Genomic DNA, 17208 nt, shown 5'->3' with positions numbered 1-17208 from the left:
CTAAATACAGTCCTTTATTTTTGAAAATATACTACTATCAATAAAATTTTGATTCTACAATAGGTAAGTGTGAGGCTCAGAAAGCAAATTGTTTTAGTAAATAAGTATTTCTGCCTCCTGACAGAGGCAGGAGTTTTGGTTTGAAAAATTGCTTTTACCTCTCGTTAGCATTTCATTTTTCATCTGCTAGTGTTATATCCTTGCAAATCCTTGAATTTGATTTTCCTGTTTCCTTCATAGACCCAACCCAGTGTCTTGTAAGTAGACAATAACAGATTTGATTTCATTGGAAACAACATCAGGATGGAAATTAAAAATAAATAATGGTTTCATTTTAAAGGTAACATGGATCATCTGGACAGAAAATAAGAAATGGTCCTAGAAAAAGACAACTAATAATCTATCCACTCATATACTCATTCAAAAATATCGGAATGACTTCCTTGTGCTAGGTACTGTTCTAGGCTTTTGGGACATGCTGGTGTACAAAACAGACAAAAATACTTGCCCTTGATACATAATATATATGTCAGAAAGTGATAAATGTTATGGAGAAAAATAATGGGTAAAGGGAGTGTCAGGGGCAGAAATGTGGGGAGAACTGGCTGGATTTTTAACAGGGGGTCAAGGAAGGCCTCACTCAGAAGGTGATATTTGAACAAGACATGATGGAGATGGGGAGTGAGCCAGGAGATTATCTGGGAGAAGAATGTTCCAAGCAGGGGCAAGAAGTCCAAAAGGCCTTGAGGTTGAAATATGTTGTGTGCTCAAAAACCAGCAAGGCAGACTCTGTGGGCTGAACATTGTAAGTGACCAGAGTGTTGAAAGAGATGAACTCAGAGAGATAGGAAGCTTGGGGAGAGGTGCAAATTGTATAAGGCCTTACAGGCCATGCAAGGATTATTTTTATTTGGAGAAGGGGAGTGGATAGTAAGATGTAAGCTTAGAAAATCTTAACAAGAGAAGTGCCATGATCTGACTTAGAGTCTATTTTTTTACTTTAGGATCATTCTGTTTGCTTTATTGAAACTACATTATAAAAGTGTAAGGGAAGCCAGTCAGGAGGAATGTCAACATTCCAGAAAAGAAATGATGGTGGTTGGGACTAGATTGATCACAGTAAATGTAGTGAGAAGTGATAGGATTATGATTATATCTTGAAGTTAAGGTCAACAAGATTTGATAATGTAAAACACAAAAATAAGACAGAATTTATGGATGGCTAAAGGTATTAAGAATACCATCTAAAACTTGGAAATAAGACAAAGGGATGACTGTGTGTTCTTTTATATTAGATTGTTGCCTTTACTTGCAAACTTTCATGCAAATAGAGATGCAAATATTTTCTGCCCAGTAGAGAGGATAACCTCAACAATTTTATTGTCCTGAGACTAACCACTTTGGTTGACTGACTATACAACATCTGTTTCTCCTTCGAATCAGCTTTATCTCTTTCAAGACTTTGATTTTTTTGAATCAGCTTTACCACACCGTTGATCCCCTTATATATGAGCTGATAAATTTTTGGCACTTTCTCACTATATTTGTATGAGAATTGTGTTTTTCTCTTAAAAAAAATATTGTATTTTGACAAAGGTTCTGGGTGTGAGCAGTTGGAAGAATAAAGCTACCATTTACTGAAGTAGGGGAGACTGTTGGAGGTACAAAGTTTAGGGAAAAGACTGGTATCAACTTCAGATAGGTGACATTTAAGGTGCCTATTAGGTATTCAAGTGGAGATGTTGAGTAGGAAGTTGGATGGAAGAGTTCAAATAAGGGAAGAGAGCTGTATTCAAGATACGAAATTGGGAGCTGTCAGTGTTACACATGGCCTTAAAAGTCATGAGACTAGATGAGCTCATTAAAGGAGTCTAGCTAGAAAAAAAAAATTCTAAAGATTGAGTCCTGAGAACTGCCAACATTAAAATTCAGAGAAATAGGACGAATGAGAAAAAAAATGTCTAGAAAATCCAGGGGTTTATGCCAACCTGGAAGCTAACTGAAGAAGTTTCAAATAGGATATAGGAATCTACTCAGTCAAGGCAGCTAAGTACTCATGCTAGATAAAGACTGAGAATTGGCCACTGAATTTAGAAACAGACATGTCCTTGGTGGTCCTTAATCAAAGCACTTTTGATGGAGTTGTGGGGCTAAGAGTCTAATTGGAAAGAGTTCAAAAGAGAATGAAGGTAAAGCAACTGAAGAGAGTGAATATTGATTCTTTGGAGAACTTTTGATACATAGGAAAGGAAACTGAGCTTGAGGGGCATACGAGGAGTTTGAGGGATATTTTCTAAGATGAGAAAATTTCCTCTTCATTTGTATGCTTATATGAGTGATCAAGTTGATAGGAAAAAAAAATGGATAGTTCCAGAAAAAGAGGGAAGAATGGTTGGAACAAAGTTCTTGAGTAGGTGGGAAGGGTGAGGGCCTAGTGCACAAGTTAAAGGTGGCCATATCTCTTAGTAGTGACTGTTCATCCACAGGAAGAGGAGGAAAGGCAGAGGATGTGGGCAAAGATCCAGGCCCAGCTTCACGGCTACAGAGGTAAACTAAGACTAGTCAGCATGACTGTGTGCTTTTCTTCAGTCATACTCTGCTGTGAGGTTACAAGCAGAGGGGAGACTAAAAGTTTCTTGAACAGCAGTTGGCATTTTTTTAGGTGATTGTGATGGAGTAAGAGAGGCTCAAAGGACTTGAGGATGTACAAAGAAGTGATTATAATCATGAGTCATAGAATTAAGCTCGAGAAGAAGAGTATAATGTACAAGAAGGAGTGATGAATAGTGAAAAAGCAGATCATAGGAGCTGATAAAATTAATGCTGATGTTAGAGAACTCTAGAAGTGAGTTATAAAATCAGAGAACTCTAGGGAGGTGGGATTGGAAGGTAAAATTCTGGCAATTCAAACTACAGATGGTTAGTTATAAAGTCTAGATTATGACTATGAAATTTAGTGGCTCAAACAGGGTGGAGATTCAGGGTCGGGACCATGAAAAGGGAAGAAGCAGAGACAGAACATACTCAACAGTGAACAGGTACATGGCACTGACTCTTGAGAAGTTACCCAGCTATTAAGTAGTGTGGTGGAGAGAGGAACCCAGCACGTCTGGGTGTAGGGACGGTGCTCTTAGACAATACCTTATAATGTCATGCAATTGCTCAGTTGTTTGTATAAGTTGCATTGCTTTTAACAGCCTTAAGTTAGAGAAATAGGAAGAATTGTAGAAATATTTATTTTGTATACTACAGTGGATGGCCTTCTAAATAACCCTTTAAAATACTGTCTTTTCTACTCTCTAAAATGGCATTTCCTAAATAAACAATAACTCAACTTTTGGTCCTTTCCACCAAGAACACAAACAGAAAGCAAAGTAGGTAGTACAGAAAGCTAGGCAACAGTAAAACCAGTGGCTGATATGTCAGAAGAGGAATATAAAATGAATCAATCAGTGGATGCAGAGAGAAGGAAAAAATGTTAAAGAAGTATAAAAGAAGGGGGAAAAAGAGTATGTTCAAGAGAATGAGAAATTAAACTTAAAAGGCTTTGCATAATGATGAGAAAAGCCTACTTATAGTAGTAACAATGAGTAACCTATGGAAAGAATTACTTGAGAATTTATACTACAAAGGAACAAAACAAGATGACTGATGAAATAATAAAAACAAGGTGCACTAGTCACTTCTGGTTAATAAGCCACAACAGATATCTTGGGACGGGAGATGATCTGGGGTGTTTAAAATTACTCACATTGATGTCATGTGCACACACACACACACAAAAAATCCCACAACCTATTTGCAATTTATTTTGTAGAGTTTAATTTAACTACTTAATGCATTTATTACTTTATTCATGACTTCCACATCATAACTCACAAATAATGGGTTTTTTTGTTTAAAACTTAAATATTACTTATATCAGTAATGCTTGAATCCAACTGACCCTAGGAAACATGGAAGAGTAAATAGAGTGTTCAGGCAGCGATAAAGGATCTCAAGTTGGTTCTGCTAACATCTTCTTTCTGCAAGATGGGATTATAGATTTAATATTTGAGTATGTTTGGTTAGACAATCACACCTCTCTTGATATAAACCATTCAAGAGCTTGGCTCAACTTTTTCTTTTCAATAGAGCATTAAAAAGATAGTAATCTCCACTAGATTATTGTCATGAAAAATTTCTCACTGTAATGGCAGAAGAGGTAGAAAAATGTAATAAAAACAAATAAGAAAGGCTTTAATTTATATTGAATCTGCCTGTGAAGTATCAAGTAATCTCTTGAAGACTTGTCTAAACCCTCAGTATATAAAAGCAAATCATCTGTTGCTTTTTCATGATTTTAAAGGAAAAACAGGCTGAGAACAAATGTTAATTGCACAGTGCTAGTTTTATAATAAAGACAAAAAGACTTAAGATTGGAATGGTGTTATTTAAACCATTCAATTAAGAAATGATCTTGAGCTGTCCTTATTACAGCAAACATGATTGAACATATACACATTTACTCTGTTCATTTAACTGGCAGGAAACATTGTTCCCTAATTCCAGTTTACACATTCCTCATCATTTTCATAATAGCACTGAGAAAAACCAAACAGTACATTTCTAGGGGATTATAGCACTTCTCAGATAGTCCTAATCACTTGAAGAGCATTACTAGGTGCAAGGCTTAAGTCCAAAATATGCTAATTATGCACAAAGGCACCATCTATCTTTAAGTAAGGCATCTGAACAAGACAGAACAGCATTTCCACATATGTCCTATCTTATAAGGATTTCAAGGATTTATAGTTATCAAATAACTTGAAATTTTAGAAAGTATTTTTGGTCACTTGTAGAAAAGGCTATAGTCAAATTATAGTTTGATGACAATAGTACTAGAAAATTTTGAACTACCGCTTTACCTGCAAAAATGTAGTCCTACTGTTTACTTTTATATATAAAATTTTTCATTTTGGATGAGTTAAGGTTCCAGTCCCTTAATTCCCTGCACCCTCCACACACATAAACATCCCATCACCCATTTGCCCATCTGATATAATGTGCCTGCTATGAAAGTTTGGCTGGACTGTACCTTATCTGTAAATTCCTTAAACCTTGATGAGTATGTGAGAATTTCTTTCTCCTGGAGACAATAATCTCTGCAAGTCAGTTTCATTTCAGGAACAACTAAGACTCTTGGTCTATTTCACAGTCCTTAGAGAATGTGTCTAAGGACTATGTTTGCCTCTTGAATATAAAGCATCTCAGGATTTCCTAACAGAAAATGCTTGCTACTGACCTTATTTATGTTTGTCAACTGTTTTAGATGCTCCAAATTGCTTCGTGTCCATTATTTCTCAATTAACTTTGAGAAAGGGGAACGTGACTACGACTGTCAGTTGGGTTCTCTTTGTTGAGGTACTGGTTTTGAATAATATCTCAGGGGTTTCTTTACTTGATACTCAGAACTCTCACAGTTAAAAGTGAGAGATGAGGCACCAATGTATGTTTAAACAGCAGCAGCAAAGAGTGTGTAGAGTGACAAGGGAGTCAGTTGGCTTACAGAACCTGAGCATGAGCTTCAGACGTGACTAGCTACAACAGAATCTAAATGATATCATCAACGCTCAGTTTCTCTTGATCTCTGAACTCCGCTTTCATCCCATGTCCTCCCCTTTCTTAGATCGTTTCAGGTCTCACAATGGCAAAATGATTGCCAGGAGCCCCGAGTGTACCGTATTTCATGGAACCTACATTGTCACTGATTGTAAAGGAAAACGTTACTTTATGTGCCAGTAAGAAAGGAAAAATGTTCACCCTTAAGTAACACAATTGTTTCTTATGACACAGATTGTAAAAGGCACCCCAATCTCAGAGATGTTAAAATGTGAGTGAAAATAGGGCATCCTAGGTTCAATGAAATATGGTAGGCCATTTTCTCAGCAACCCCAAGGTCATAATAGAGTTTACAACACTTATCAGGTATGGCTGGACTTAAATAAGATCATGCCTATCTCTGAACAAATTAGAGTGACTGGCCAGAAAAAATAGTATATGCTAATCAGTTTCACTCAAGCCTCTTGGGGCAGTAGTGAGGAAAGGGTGGTTTACATGAGGAAAAGATAATATCTCTTCCAGAAGAAGATACAAATTCTGGAAAGACAAAATATAATAATAAATGTCCAGTACAATAAATCTATATAATAATAAAACCATTGGACATCTGACATTCATTGAACAATTTTAAATGCCTTTAACTGAATATTTGATCTCTGTTGCAAGAAGAATGTTTACAACTTTAGAAGAATTTATAGAGAAGGAAAAATAACATTTGGAGGGCTGAACAGTGCCTGAAAATATTTCACTTATTTTTCAAAAGATCAATTCTCTTTTTATTTCCCAACTCTTGCTTCAAATTTTTTCACAGTGCAGAAACTACCTACTGTTAGCCCTGAGGCCTATAGTATCAAGGCTACAAACATTTCTAGTTAATGAAACAACATTACGATAGTATTCTTCCAGTAATATATTTGTTTGGACAGTACCCAAAACTTGATCTCAACTTCATCTTATGTTTTAGTAATGATGCAATTTTTATAATAACAGTATTAGTTGAACACCATATACAGCACTTTCATCACGAAAGGGAATAGACAATAAAAAATGAAAAGCTCTTCTGTAGATCCTATGATCTAAGAGTAGCCAGTTATTTTAAATTCAAATTATAGGCAAAAAATGAGAAGTACCATAAATAGGCAATTTGAGATTTTTATTTGTTGGTTTTGTTTTGTTTTGATTTTTACCAATGGGTAGCACTGATGCCCCTTTGCTAGGAACTCAGACCTTTTTTAACTCAAAAGATGAAGCAAAAGACGCCCCCCAGTCTGACTGTTCAGGTTTAGGAAGCGCATCAATCACAGATTCACCAGAGTGCAGCTACTCTGCAGCCCTCAGTGGGGCGGTGACCAAAGAACTCTCTGAGTAACAGGCAGCAGAATCAGAAGTGGCTGCAGAATTTAAGAGCTATTTAAGATTCAATCACTATGCATTGAGTCTCTACTCTGTAGACACTAAGATGCTGTTTCTATTTATTACCATTTTGAAAGTAAAATTTAATTCAGCAACTAAAGCAGCCAGTGAAGCAAGAACAGCCAAGTAATGAAAGAGAAAGCAAGCAGGACAACATCAGGATATGCATGGCCCCAAAGAGCTCAAGAGTGTAAGAACTGTCAGAATGAGAAACAGATTTTAAGAGGATTTGCAGAGAGGGCAGCAAAGCCCTAACAAATACTAAAAACTGAGCACTCAGCCACTCCTAAGAGGGTGAAGTTTAAATCCTTAGTAACACATAAAAAGACGATTATGGGGGTGGAAATGAAGGGGACTAACAGAGTTAAATATCTTTTGTATGCCAAGTATTAAACTAGACACGATTTCATACAGACTCTACAACGACTTTGGGAGGTAGATACTGCTTCTGTGTTACAGATGAAAACACTGAAGAAAAGAGGAATTAAATAATTTCTTTAAAGAAACATAGTAGACAAGTGAGGAAGGCAGGACTATTTACCAGGCATTTATTCATAAATTCAACAAATATTTATGTACCTTCTATGTGCCAGGCACTTGCACCTACTCAGTTGTAGTCAAAGTCCTTAATAAATTTTTAAACAGGAATTCTAAAACTAGTAAAGCTATAAAAGAAGGAACTGAAAACACAAGAAAAGTAGTACGAAGAAAGAATAAGCTGATTTGGAAAATGACTAAACAGAACTTCTAAAAATGAAAAGTAAGGTCACTGAATTTTTTTTTTTCATGTAGTAGATAGGCTCATAAAATAACAGATACTTTTGGGCACTTACTGTGTTACAGTTCTGAGCATCCACTTACTTTGTCCTTATCACTCAGCTTTGAGGTTGTTATTATCCTTATCCACAGCACACAGATACACAAAAATGTGGAGGAACTCACCCAGAGTTACACGGCCAATTGGAGATGCCAGAATTTGAACCTGGCATTGCAAGGTCTACAGTATTTTTAAAAAAAGAAAAAAAGCTGAATCTATACAAAAATAGAGATATATTTCATATACCATACAATTCACCCATTTAAAGTATACAGTTAAATGGGTTTTAGTAAGTTTACAGAGTTGTGCAATCATCATCATAATCTAATTTTAGACATTTTCATCACCCGCAAAACAAAACCCATGCCCATCCTCCGCTCCCCATTTCTAGGCAACCATGAAACTACTTTCTGTAGTTTTGCCTATTCTGGACATTTCATACAAATGAAATCATACAATAGTACAATATGTGTCTTTTGTGACTGGCTGCCCTCACTTAGCATAATGTTTGAAAGATTCATCCATGTTGTAGCATGCATCAATATTTCATTCTTTTTTATTGTCAAATAATTTTTATTCTGTGAATAGACCACATTTAATTTATTCATTGATTAGTTGATGGGTATTGAAATTGTTTCCAATTTTTGTTTTAAGCTGAATAACTCTGTATGAATAATGCAGGTATGCATGTTCATGTACAAGTTTTTATATACATATGATTCCATTCCTCTTGAGTATATATATATATGAGTAGAATTACTGGGTGATATGCAACTTTATGTTTAACATTTTGAAGAACTACCAAACTGTTTTTTAAAGTGGCTACACCATTTTACATTCATTTTATATTTTAGCATGTGTGAAGTGATATCACATTGTGGTATTGATTTGCATTTCCCTATTGACTAATGATGTTGGACATCTTTTCATGTGCTTATTGGCCATTAGTATATTTTCTCTGGAGAAATCTCTATTGAGATCCTTTGCTTATATTCTGGATACCTATCATTTGCATTGCCTTCAACCTAGCCCTTAGCAAGAAGTCTGAGGATGGGATAGCAAGACAAAACAGGGAAAGGGAGGTAGTTATCATTAAACAAACAAGCAAAGAAAAACCATACAGCCTGTGATGTGAAGTCCTCTGCTGTGAGACTCGCCAAGACCAGAACACCAGAACTGATAGAAATATCATCCCAGAAGAGACAAAATAAATGACTGTGTAAGAGAGACAAACAAAATCAAAGCTTTAGATTATGTCAGCTCTCCCCTACCCTTCTACTAATAATTCTTGAACAAATGACTGGCCTTATTCAAACATGAGTAATAGTAAGAAATGACCCACCCAATAAAAACATCTTTGGGCAGATACTGTCTCCAAAGGAAAACATCAACTAAGTAAAAGGAAGATCCAGAAAAATCTCTCATAGAATAATTGCCCCTCCCACCTATTCCCCCAAAAGGTTAAAAGTCCCACCTACCCTCCCAAAAGGTTAAAAGTCTTACCAAATACTTCTGCTAGGTTCAAAGAAATCACAAATAAGATGATCAGTCTTTTAAAATAACTTTTAAAGACATACATATATTTAAGGAAGTGATTATTAGATAAGGGAAGTGAAAAGCAAGATGAAAGAAGCCAGAAGAGGAATGTATGAGAAAGACAGAAATCTGACAGAGTTGAAAGTTTTTACAGTAGAATAAACCAAAAAAGAATAAACACGACAAAATGGAGTAAGAGATATTCTAGGCCGGTCTGAGGTAATCACCAGCATGAAACATCATAAATATATGAAATATATATTTATTAAAAAGATGATGAGACTGATGAAAATATGCATATAATAGGCATTCCTATAAAAGATAATTTATGTAATACCCAAATTATTTAAACCTTTAACAAAAGGAAATTTACTTAATAAACAAAACACACTTCTGGCCCAGGAAACATCAACACAGAAATACAAATACATAGACATGTCTTAGTAAAATTACTAAACATTCAGGATACAATAGGAAAATATAACTCTTCAGAAAGGAAGAGATGATGCACAATGAGAGCTACCACCCATATGGCCTCAGACTATTCTACTGTAACACTCCGTGTCTGAGGACAGGAAAAAGCTGTCTATAAAATGTTTAGGGAAAGAAAGTGATGTAACAATTTTATGCCCAACAAAGTGGTCTATTGTGTGTAAGAGCCAGAAAGAACACAGCACTCGTGAGCCCTTCTTGTAAAATTATTGGCCAGTGAAAACCAGCCAACTGATAGATGACTCACAATAATAACCTCAGGTGAGAAGTCATGGTCAAAAGACTAATAAAAACCCTAAATCTATTTAATTGTAGAACTCAACATGGGAATAATGGGTACAGGCAGAATTCAGGTGTTATAAGCTTTGACAATATTTCATTAATAAAATAGTATTTCAAAAGCTGGTGATAAGGAGAGGGGAAGGTGGCAGTCTCTTAAGTGTATTTTATATATGGGTACAACTCAGAGATATTGCGGGTTCAGTTCAGATCACCACAATAAAGTGCATATTGCAATATAAAGTGAGTCACATGAATTTTTTGGTTTCCCAGTGCATATGAAAGTTATTTTTTTAAAGTTATGTTTACACTATACTGTAGTCTACTGAGTGTGAAATAGCATTAGGTCTAAAAAAAGCAATGTACATACCTTAATTTAGAAAAACACTTCATTGCTAAAAAGTGCTAACCATCATCAAACTTTTGCAATAGTAAGTAGCATCAAAGATTACTGATCACAGATCACCATAACAAATATAATAATAATGCAAAATCCTGAAATCTTGTAAGAATTATCAAAATGTGACACAGAGACACAAAGTGAGCAACTGTTGGAAAAATGGTGCTGAGAGACTTGCCTGAAGCAGGGTTGTTACAAAACTTTAATTTGTAAAAAACACAATTATCTGCAAAGCACAATAAAGTGAAGTTCAACAAAATGAGGCATGCCTCCAGTTTTTTCTTCCAGTTTTTTCTTAACTAGTAATTTTTCACAATAAGAATTTCAAAGAAATTTTAAAAGTAAATTTTAAGAGAAAAAGATCCTTCATTTTAAGGAAAGTGATGACAGAATTTCATCAAGTGGTATGATGTATCTTACTGGATTTGAGTAAATATTATATTTAATTAAGCCATTTGTATCACTATTTTATTTGGAGAGAAAAATTAGGTATAAAATAACATTTCAAATCAGCATATACCTATTAAGCATGTATTGGTATAAAATTTATCTCCTTTAATTTAATATAATTAATTGCATTAATAGATTTCTTGATATTGTGCTGTCTTCACACTCCTTGAACAAGTTCAGTTTGAATCAAGGTGTATCCTTTGATGGGCTGCTTAATTTTGCTAACAATTATTTAGAATTTTCATATTTATATCCATATACATATATACATTTTGGGGATGCTGTAGCATCTTATCAAGAAAATACTGGCCTCATAAACCTTATGAGAGATTTTTATCTTTTTCTAGGCTTTAACATGGTTTAAATAACAGTATACTTATCTAATTTTTAAACAGTCTTTTTTATGGTGCATCTTACATCATCTTCTAAATCTCTTCTATAATTATTATCTGCTCAAGTTTTCTAATTTTACTTGTTAGTTTTGGTAATTTCTTCAAAAATCACCCAGTTCCTTTGGCTAGAAAATCACCCACTTTCCCTTGGCTTTCAAATTTATTGCTATAGAATTGCAAGTAAAATTCTCATAATCACGTCCAAACCTTTTGTTATATTTCCTTTCCTTGATCCCAACCCAACACACCAAATGAAATCATTAAAATTCTTTTACTGCCCCTACTCTACACACACCTACATATAAGATCTCTAGAACAATGATTCCTTAATTCCTGGGTTTCGCTAATCTACAATGAAGGTGCAGCTTGTTTGGTTTAGATTCTTAAGTCATAAAATTTCACACAGGCAAAATTATCCTTGATTATCTTTGACCACAAGGTAAAGTCATTGTCTTGATTTTACAAGCCACATTGTTTGAATAATACGTACCTTTAAACACTAGACTCATTCAACAATAGAGACACACATACACTGTCAGAGGCATGTGGGAAAGGTCACTGAGAGAAGGAATAATGGAGTCATAGCTTCCTTTTCACACTCATTCAGGGGTATCTGCTTATTAAGTTACATGAAGGATGAAATTGGTAGCAAATATTTAAACCTTTTCTCTCTCTTTCTCTCCCTCCCTCCCCCTACTTCCACACCAAAAAAAATTTAACTCACTGCAATTGTTGGGTTTCTCATTGCACAATATTAATACATGAAATATCATCTATTTCAAATTTAAAAATACATAGTCACAGCATCACTTTCAATTTACTACCTATCACTTTTTCTTCTTAGATATTCAGCTCAGCTCTTCTTTGATTTTCATTTAGTTAGGGCACAGAATGAGTATATTTGTTAGATAAAGTATAAAGTGGTATACTCCTGAACTCATAAATTTTTGGAGATGTCTTTCTTTGGTCTAGTTTGACAGATTATTTCTTGGCTGGGTATATGATTCTTGAACTGCAGTCTCTCAGTCATCTATTAAAGTAATCCTGCTGTTTTCTAGTAAAGTACCCAGTGTTGTAAATGATACGTTCAGTATTGGAAAGCTGCTAGTTTCTTTCCAGATTATCAATTCTCTGGAAACATCTAAGATTTCCTTTTTATTCTTGAAATTCTTAAAAGCCACCAAGATAGGCCTTGGCATATGACTTTGTAAATAAATGCTTTCTGTTTCTCAGGAGGGTTTTCCAATCAGCTGACTCAAGTCCATTCTCAATCCAGTCAATTTTTCTTGTATTATTTATTAACACTCAATTGCATTTTTCCCCTATTTTCATATGTGTGTTTTCAGAATACGTTCTCTAAGATTCTTATCTTTTGTTTAATGATATTCAGCACTGTGTATTTTTGCTCTGTATTGTTATAATTTTCTACCACTTGATCTTCAGGAAAAAGAAAACCTTGTTCCTCATCACTGACTCTCCACTTTAGTAGGCATAGAAAGGTTTTTGGCATGTGATCTCAATTGCAACTACTAACTTGTTAAAATTGTCAATACTGACTTGTTAAAATTGTCTTCTGACTCTTCCACTGATTCTGCTACAAAGGGAGTCGCTGATTCTTCCTCTCCATCACTGGGTCTCCTTAATTAAGTTGTTATTTTTCTTTGCCTGTGGATTTATATTATCCCCATAGGACTTGTACAATTCAGGCAGTGATGATATCTTCATCATTGCTCTTTACCAGGATAGAGCCACTGTCCAGAGAGTGGCAAAAGGCATGACATTTTGTACTCGATGGCTGGCAGTAAAAGCATTGGCAGTTGTTAATACTCTGATGAGGTACAGAGAAGCAATCTAGTTTCTAGTTTCCTCCTCTTGTAAGCAATGACTCTGTCCAAATTCTAGAGTCAGGAGCAACTCGGCTACAGTGCACCTTGCCTCCAGGCTCACAGGGATTGCCAGGTGTGTGTGGACCCTTCTTGAAAAACACACAGGAAGAAGGCAGGTGCTGCTACTCCCTGAGCCAGACTAAAGGTGTCTCTTTAGTGACCCTGTCAGGGTCCAGGAAAGCCAGGTCTCCCTCTCAAGCTTCATGCTTCTCTTCTGCCATCAATCTCTGGACAAGTAATACCTATACTTGTGTAGGTTGATACCGACTAAATATTTGTTCAGTGAGTTACTTAATATCACGTGAGTTTGTCTGAGAGTCACGACAATGATCCTGGTCTCCTTGCTCTTCCCACTATAAGCTGTTTCATCTTGATACCATGCTGTTGTCCTCATGGTTAAGGTGGGTAAACTAACTCTGCTTGCCATGTTGTGGTCTTTCTCTGCACATGCGTTCACATAACACATGTTATCCAGGTGTGACTCTTCGACTGATTTGCAGAGTCACCTCTGGAAATAGGTTTCAGCCTTCTTGTGCCTCAGTTTCTCTAAAAGTAAAATGAGTGTAAAAATGACATTTATATATAAGGGCTTTGATCTTATAAAAATGTAAAATGTCATTACTTTAATATTAGGTTTTGTGATTGTTAAAAATATAATAACACACTGTACTCCTTTAGTGCCTTCCATCTGAGAATGCCAAAGTGTTTCATAAACTTTTACTAATTAATCCTCTTAGTACCATTATAAGGTTGAAACAGTATTATTGTCTCTATTTTATGGATTGGAAACAGATGATCACTGGATTATAGACTAAAGCGCAGACTCCAGTTAGGGAAATGGCAGAGCAAGAGCAAAAGTAACTTTGTCTGGGCTTTGTTCTTAAGGATGCCCAGCCCATCGAAGGGCCTCTCTCTTCATGACAAATAATTACACACCATAAAACTTTTATTTTTCCCTCAAGGCAGAAGAAAATACATCCTACTCTTTCTTCCCTTCTCCTGAATATAACCTTGGCCCAAGGGAAAGAAGTAGAAGAGCCTCCTCATTTCTCTGCATCTCAGGAATACAGATCTCCCAAAGGCAGACCCTAGAGAAGATGCTCACAGGTTTTTTTTAGCAGTTTGTATAGACATGGTTTGTGTAAAAACTCATTGTACAGCAACACACCTCAGTAATATATTATTTTTAATAATGAAAATGCTTTCATACATTCACTGATTCAATAAGTATTCATTAAGCATCCACTGTTCTAGGCAATGGAGATAGAACAGTAAATAAAACAATTGTTGCCTTCAAAAAACTTAACATTTCAAAGGGCATGGAGCTGGGAAGAGACAATAAGCAAAGAATTGTATATGTGGTAGGGAAAGCTAAGGTGAAAAACAAAACAAAGCAGGGAAAAAAAGAGAAACGGGGAGGCCATGCTATTCTATATAGATATCAAGGAGTTGGCATTTAAACAGAGGCATAAAGGAAGTAGAAGGGCCAGACTATAAGTGAGGGGAGATTTTTCTGGCAAAAAGAACAAGGGCAAAGGTCATGAGAAAAGAGTGTGCTTGGCATATGTCCAGATCAACAAGGAGGCCACAGTGGCCTGAGAAAAGCAAACAAGAAGAAGAGTTAGATAACATTAGAGACAGGGGCACAGGATGGAGTAGCACTTGGATCATATGAGGTCTTATTGGCCATGGGAAGGGTTTCCATTTTTATTCAGTGATCAGAGAAGCAACTGTTGGTTTTGAGCAGAGGAGTGACATGATCTGACCTACATGTTTAAAAGGCCACTCTAGCTGCCATGTGGAGAATAGACCACAAGGATGGAAGCAAGAGGTTGTTGCAATACCCTAGACTTGAAGCAAAGTGCAGCAATGAGACCCCAGAGGAAATAGTAAATAGCTGGTTGTATGAGTCTTGAATGCAAAGAGGAGGGCCAGGCTGGGTATATCTATGTGGGGTGGATGAGGTCACCAAGTGAACGAATGCCAGAGGAGAGAAGTGCAAAGCTGAGGCCTCAGAGGTACATCAACGTGGATAAGTGGGAAACTGAGGCAGATCCCACAAAGAAGACTCAGGAGCAACCAGAGAGGTAAGAGATGAACCCGGAGAGCAGTGCCCTGGAGGCCAAGTGAAAAAAAAAAGTTACAAAGAAGAGAGTATCACCAATTACATGAAATGCTGCTAAGCCAAAAAAGGCCTGAAAATTGACCATTAAATAGTGTAGGATTGGTCTCACTAGAAATCTTTGAAAGAATAATTTCAAGAGAATAATGAGAATAAAAGTATGATTGTAGTTTGATAAGTTTTCTTTGCAAAAATCTCTTTTCTCGCCCTGGCTTTCTGAATTCTGTGGTACTTAGGTCTCCTTCAGAGAAATTTTCTCCAATTTTGCACAGCTCTGACTTACCTTGAACTCCTAATCCTAATTCTTTGTTGTTCTTTTGTTTGTTTTTGTTTTGACTATTGGCTAGTAGAATGTTATTTCACATTTCATTCAACAAATACTTAATCGGTACCTGAAAAACATTTTCTTAAAGAGTCATAATCAATTATGCTTAATATTTGAAAATTAGTGACAGATAATGGATATTCAAGAAAAACATTATTTTGGTAATATTATTGTTTTCATGTAGTATTTCTTCTCATCACAGATCTAAACTGCTGCAAGCATAATCCACTGCAATAAAGTGGCTGGCTACAGAATACCCTTAGGTTAAGCAAAATTTGGGAAGCAAAAAATTCAGATAAGCCACAGAAACTCTCCCTCTACGTACACCTCAACATAGACTTGCATATTGTAAAACATATGTGTTGGGTAATAGGAAATCACTCTCCAAATTCTCCAAACCCTTCTCTAGGCACTTAAACACTAGGCAAGCAATTATGGTAGAAAGCTGGGCAACTCCCACTTAGAGGCAGCAGGGTATCACGAATCTGAAGCCACCTGCTCAGTTTAATCCTGGGACCACTCATCTGCTGCATGACCTTGCACAAGTTGTTTAAACTCTCTCTGTGCCCTGATTTCTTTATCTGTAAAATGGCATAGTATTCATGTCTAACATATAGGATAATGAGTGGTTTAAAATGAATTAATATATGTAATACCCTTGAAACACTGCCTGATACATAGTGCAAGTGCACAATAGAACTTGTAACTGAGAAAATGGTCTGGATAAAAGAGAGGGAGTTTTTACCATAAATGGGCATTGAATTTTATCAAATGCTTTTTCTGCATGTATTGAGATGATCATGTGATTTTTGTTCTTCCCTTGTTGATGTGGTGTATCGCATTGATTGATTTGTGTATGTTAAACCATCCTTGCGTCCCTGGGATGAACCCAACTTGATCATGGTGTATAATCTTTTTTATGTGTTGTTGGATTTTGTTTGCTAATAGTTTGTTGAGGATTTTGTATTAATTATCAGAGAAATGCAAATCAAAACTACAATGAGGTATCACCTCACACCAGGCAGAATGGCTATCATTAAAAAGTCCACAAATGATAAATGCTAAAGAGGGTGTGGAGAAAAGGGAACCCTCCTAAACTGTTGGTGGGAATGTAGTTTGGTGCAGCCGTTATGGAAAACAGTATGGAGATTCCTCAAAAGACTGAAAATAGACTTACCTTATGATCCAGCAATCCCACTCCTGGGCATATATCCAGAGGGAACCTTAATTCAAAAAGATATATGCACCCCAATGCTCATAACAGCACTATTTACAAGAGCCAAGACATGGAAACAACCTGTCTATAAACAGATGACTGGATAAAGAAGTTGTGGTATATTTGTACAATGGAATACTACTAGGCCATAGAAAAGAATAAAATAATGCCACTTGCAGCAACATGGGTGGACCTGAGATCGTCATTCTAAGTGACGTAAGCCAAAAAGAGAAAGAAAAGTACCATATGATACCACTTATACGTGGAATCTAAAAAAAA

The sequence above is a fragment of the Camelus dromedarius genome, chromosome 11 (genome assembly GCF_036321535.1).
Source record: "Camelus dromedarius isolate mCamDro1 chromosome 11, mCamDro1.pat, whole genome shotgun sequence".
NCBI classification, from domain to species: domain Eukaryota; kingdom Metazoa; phylum Chordata; class Mammalia; order Artiodactyla; family Camelidae; genus Camelus; species Camelus dromedarius.
The sequence above is the reverse complement of the archived record's forward strand: the minus strand, read 5'-3'. Positions refer to the sequence as shown.